A 6000-nucleotide genomic window follows, 5' to 3' on the forward strand; every position below is an offset into this window, starting at 1 on the left:
CTGTTGTAAGCAGAGTCAGAATGAGATCTGCCCTGACATCTGGTGGTGAGTTGTGGAAAAGAACGTCAGGGGCTGGTCATGAGCCCACAGTAGCCCAAATAGTCATTTTGGCTATGGTGGGATCCCCAGTTTCTCTGTTACTGAGGCAGGAAGAATAAAGTGGTGTTATCCTGATTATGTAAATCAAAGACAGTGGAACTGTACTTGGCCTTTTGTGATGGAGGGACTCGCCATCAACTAAGTAGCACTCACTAGGCAAGGGACATGGGTTCCAAAACTCAGTAAATTGAGAGAGACTGGGGACAAAAATTGTACCTGGTGATGCACTGACCCATCCCCCAATTCCATTGCCTCTACTGCATAATGTTAGTGCTAATTCTGAGTCCAAGAGGAGTTTGGATACAGACTGCAAAGCGGTATTCATTTTGGGCTAATGGTGAACAAGTACTGAGGTCCTCCTACAACTTAATGCAGTAAGTGGTGATTTTAGCTTGTAGTAGGGGAGTCTCAGTGCCCCACTGGCTCGGGGCTTGAGCCAATTTTGCATTGTGTTATTGGAATGGAGTTCCTAGATACTGAACCCAGTCCTTGTTGTTGCCAACACTGATGGGCAGAATGGTTACACCGTAAACACATTTTTAGGATTTCCCCCCTCCCACAACATACATTTCAGCTTTTTGCTGTAAATGGATGTCTTTTTTCACAAGAACACAAAAATTAGATTCTCACAAACCATTTTTTTTTAATTTAAAAGACATACAGTTCCTTGGAAAGAAACCAAGAGGCTCTATTAAAACTTTTAGCTCACTTAAGGGCCAGAGACCTTCTAACAGAAATGCAGATAGTCACAAAGCCCCTTTCAATAGATGGTTTTTTAATTTACATATTTAAATTTACATATAAAGTTGAAGTCCAAATCACACGGTCATGGTGCTGTTGGGCTGGGGCATCTATGACACAGCCCTCACAATCTTCAAAAAGCTTTTCCCTAAGACAGTGATTAAGAACAGGACAAACAGCAACGCATACAACAGCCCACATAAATTTTTACGCTCGTGATGTGACACTGGCTCAGCGAGTTCTATGCTAAACCTTCTTCTAAACTCCTTATAACCTTCATCCTCGAAGTCCTCTTCAACAATTTTTAGTGGCGTTCAGCAAAAACAAGGCGGGCCCGGTTCATCTTTGCTACTTGATGCAACGTTGTCCAGGGCCTCTGGGTCCTCTAGAAAGGCATCCTCGAGCTGTCTCAGACAAGAAACAAGTGTAAGTTCTCACTGCTTGTTTTTTAGATTTACACAACCCCAGGTTCCTAACCTCATTACACCTCATCATCAACTGTTGCTTCTTAATCATTCATTTACCTGAGTGACATTTTTTCTGTTCAGCTTGTCCGCCGGTAACTCCCCCAAGCAATGATCGCCTTCCTCCTCCAGGGCGGCGGACAACGAGAGGCCACCATGCTCATCGGGGTGTCTCATGAATGGTTGGTCTTCAGGTTCAGGTTCTGGCATATCCATCAATGGCTGGGCCAAAGGAATCCCCTCGGCTGCTCCCTCCTCTTCAGAACTGTTGCTGCTGTAGCAATTCTCCACACAAGTCCAAAGGTCCGTGGAGCTAAAACAAAGTCTGAAGTTCTCAGGGGGGTGGTAAAGGAGTCCACATTTCCTCTCAGCCTTTCCACAATTTCTGAAACACGTCTTCTTGGTAAGAGATGGCCTCCTCTGCCCAGCGCTGAGACTTATGGGGTGATGGTGCTGCACTTTGATTGGCAGAGGGCATTGGGAGGAGTTCTTAGAGGGGTCACATGACCCTCTTCTGGGTGGTCGCACCATCCCAGAACCTGCCCCATTTTGGTCAAGTCTCCTTTCGGGGCAGTCCTCTGCAGCCGAAATCCATCGCGACTGGTAGAGGGCAGTGGGAGGAGTTCTTAGAGGGGTCATACGAACCACTTCTGGATGGTCACCCTGTCCCAGAATTCCCCCCAATTGGTCTAATCTCCTCAGGGTGGTCTCTAGTGGCTGAAGCCCCTCCTGATTGGTAGAGGGCAGTAGGAGGAGTTCTTAGAGGGGTCACACACCCCAGAACTCCTCTTGATTGGTTAAATCTTCTCTCAGGGCGTTCCTATCGGGGCAAAACCTATCCTGACTGGTATAGTGGAAGGAGTTCTTAGAGGGGTCACATGACACACCGTGCTTCTGGTCATGTGTCCGCCTTGATCCCGGAAGTAATACCCCATGGGGTGGGGCTTCTGATGACCAGTGGGCAGGGCTTATTGGATCAAGGGGTGGGGTTAACTTTTGATTGACAGTAGGGCCTTTACACTCCTCGCTCCTGCTACCCAAAATTGGAACAAGACAGAAGCAACTATAATACTGGGCAGTAGTCGCTGTTGTCCTACTGCTCAGATGCTGTAAGTAAGAGAAGGATCAGGCCCTGTAAAGTAGCTTGTGTTGATTTTTATTACTCAAAGCATTTTTATTACACAGCAGGACATCTGGTCATTCTGATGGACATGCAGCCTCTGGACAAGCTCCGTGATAAGCATGTGCATTGTACTGGTTGCTCGGGGGTCGTTACTATAGTAACAGCCAAGTACTAGCCCAGATCCTCAAATACAACTGAGCTCTAGGCTCTGGGTTGTTCTAAGTTATGCTGTCTCGTAACATCCATTGCTGCACTGGAGATAGCTATAGCACAATGCACACCATGTGTGCTATCTTCTGTTCCCAGCTCAGACCCCATATACTTGGGTGGGAAGCTAGGAGTTGGTGACATACAGCCAGCTACACTGGCTGTACACTCTATATGCTGGTTCTCTGGGTGTTAGGGATTTGCGCATATTGGGGAATTCCTATCTGCCTCTTAGGGCAGCTTTATGGCTACTTTGCCCTGCTCCACTGCAACATAGGGCAGCAAAAGGGTGACTTTACAACTAACCCCTCCCCTATTGATGCACCTACCCGTGGTTGTTAGGCGTCTGAGTTTAGGTATCTGGGGTTGGAAAACCCACTCACCTGGCATCAAGTTGTCTGATGCCTTTAAACATCAGTCCCCTTGTTTTTCAAATATCTATTTGAAACACCACAATGCTGATAGAGATTTAAATGCCCTAATCAGGACCTCTGCAGGTGGCTATAATGGGTATTTAGGCTTCTACCTGCAGATTTCAGTGCTTAACTCTAGCCGCCCAAGGCCCTTGTATTTGTCTTTCCCAGGCCTATGAGTTGCTGAGTGTTCTCAAACTCCCACTGGTGTTATTGGGAGATAAGGATGCTCTGCCCTTCAGAGAAGGCGCTCAGCAGATATAACTCATCCTCCAAAGTTAGCTACTATGATCCTCCACCTCATAGCAAAAGGTCACTGAATGGTCAGGTTTCTAGTCTCCATCACCACCTCATTCTCCAGTTCACTGTCCCCCTGGTTCAGGCCCTGTGAGGATTCACCAGGCAGCAGTTAGCAGTGGAGGGCGAAACTCAGAGGGAGTCTGGGATGTTGTTGCTTATAGTTCTCAATGGGGTGACAACGTTCCTGTAACAGTTGACTATTGGACGGGAATCAATAGAGACCCCTGTTGAAGTGACACATTCTGCTAATTCAAAAGTGACTCTATTAAGTAATATGGGTTCCCCTAATCTTGTAGTGTTTCCTGTTTTGGTGATTGTTTTCTCTACCGTATCCAGGCGGCTTATCCCCGGTCCATGTTCTCATGTTGTTATTCCCTAGTATTCTCCACTCTGTTTATGTGTATTAAGGGGAACTGGACAAATCCTGATGACTCTTCACATTTCTTTTTCAGGTGCTGGCTGTGTATCACACAGACAAGGTCACATGTAAATAACCCAGCTGCAGATTTTGTATATACTGTGTACACATTTCCTATTAAACTGTTTGAAGTATCTGTTTCAATTCAGAGGCCTGATTTCGTTTTTCAGAGAAATTGGGGCTTCTTCAATGTCCACTGTAACCATGATGTGGGGGCTTCCTCCCTTGCCCTTTCTCCGTGGAGCTGGAAGACTTCAGCTCAACGCCTCTCTAGGGTCTCTAATCACTCTTCCGGGATCCCCACAAAGTTAGAGCTAATCCCTGTAGTTAGTGATTGGGGGTTTGGTTCTTAGTCATATTCTCTTCTTTGTTTTTCTGGGAATTCAGTGTGGCTGATGAATTCTGGGTTGTAAGTGGAATGGACTGTGTTCTGGTGAGTTATCCTCCCTCCTGTCTAGCCTATTTCTGGGTCAGAAGGCTGTCTGTGAACTGTGTCTGTTTACTTACAGACTTAGGATCGGTTCCCGTAATAGTGTGTGAGGGAAGGCATCTCTGCTTTTCTAAGCCAAGTGCCTGTTTGTGTGCTGCAAGACTTTATCCAAGAAGAACCATTGGATTCCCTAGCTTCCCCCACTGCACTACAAGGAACGACTGTCATTGGGTATCTCTGATAGGGAATGTGTGCTTTCCTGCTGTGCTCTCTGGTCTTGTGATGTCTTCATGTCGGGGACCAGGTCATTTTGTTAATAATTCACATTGGACTAGAGCTGGCTGGTGGGGCAGTTCACTGCAGGGCTCACCAGTTAAACTCCACAGTTCAGAGAATCCTAGAAATGCAGGGCTGAGAGGGTCCTAGAAATATCGTCCCATCCAGCACTCTACTTAGACCGTCCCTAACAGCTCTTTGTCCAATAGGTTCTTTAAAACCTCCAATGACGGGGATTCCACAACCTCCCTTTGAAGCCTATTCCAGAACTTAACTACCTTTATAGTTAGAAAGTTTTTCCTAATATCTAACCTAAATCTCCCTTGCTGCAGATTTAGCTGATTCCTACTTCTCCTGCGTCCAGTGCACATGGAGAACAGTTGATCAGGAGGAAAATTTTCTCATGGAGCTGATATCTACTCAAGGATAACACCACCGGTCTGTTAGCCAGCCTACCAATCTCCATAGGGCTCTGCCAGCCCTGGCTCTGCCTTGCACGGTAACACTAGTTGCACCGCAGCCCCCAAGCCCCTCTGAAAGTGTCCCCCAGTAGCATCAGGTTACTGTCACAGGACACTCACTGAAATTACCAGGGAACAGAATCTAAACAGCTTGATTGGTACAGCTCAGGATCAGATCTTTATAAGCTCACAGCACTGAGACATAAGTATAGTGGAATAATCCTAAATTTATTATTAAAGATTAAGATTTAAGAGGTACCGAGTCAAGATCATGGAAACAGAACTGGTTACATATAAAATGAAAATCATAACATGCTTCTTAGCATCTAAAATCAATTATTACAGGAGTTTTTCACCTAAAGCAATCTTCCAGCAGCATTAACCAACATGCCTGGGATCCAGCTTTCCTGAGGAAGGAAAAGGGCTTTTTGTATGCTGTTCCCAGATGTGCCCGTCACTTTGGGGGTTGGCTCATTTATCAGGGTTACTCTTCTAGGGGACAAGTATCAGAGGGGTAGCCGTGTTAGTCTGGATCTGTAAAAACAGCAAAGAATCCTGTGGCACCTTATAGACTAACAGACGTTTTGGAGCATGAGCTTTCGTGGGTGAATACCCACTTCCTCAGATGCATCTGAGGAAGTGGGTATTCACCCACGAAATCTCATGCTCCAATACGTCTGTTAGTCTTCTAGGGAAGGGGTTCTATAATTCTATCAATGTGCTGTGAAAGTCGTTTGTGTGTTCATATGGAGCTCTACTCCTTCCTTCTGCAAGTCCCCTTCCAATGGAGCTACCCTGCAGGACCTAGGTTCCCCAGGTATTACATGGGGGGGGTCATGAGCTGTCAGTCTGCACCCCAAACCCCGCATTGACTCCAGCATTTATAATGGTGTTACATTTAATTTATAAGGAGGGTTGCACTCAGAGGCTTCCTATGTGAAAGGTGTCACCAGTAGAAAAGTTTGAAAACTACTGTGCAAATACATCCCAGAATGAGGTTTGGTTTTTTTGCAACAGCAGTAAACTTTTGACTCTTATTTAGCTTGGGATCCATGGCTTCATGGTCTG

At 46.0% G+C, this 6000-nt stretch overlaps 1 long non-coding RNA gene across 1 annotated transcript; it reads left to right on the forward strand.

Annotated features, from left to right (window-relative positions):
* The first annotated feature begins 2290 nt into the window (after window positions 1-2290).
* LOC127035772 (uncharacterized) lies at window positions 2291-3909 on the forward strand. Its single transcript, XR_007769940.1, has 2 exons — window positions 2291-2413; window positions 3800-3909. It is a non-coding gene; the product is annotated as an uncharacterized LOC127035772 (long non-coding RNA).
* Window positions 3910-6000: the final 2091 nt, after the last annotated feature.

The sequence above is a fragment of the Gopherus flavomarginatus genome, chromosome 16 (genome assembly GCF_025201925.1).
Source record: "Gopherus flavomarginatus isolate rGopFla2 chromosome 16, rGopFla2.mat.asm, whole genome shotgun sequence".
NCBI classification, from domain to species: domain Eukaryota; kingdom Metazoa; phylum Chordata; order Testudines; family Testudinidae; genus Gopherus; species Gopherus flavomarginatus.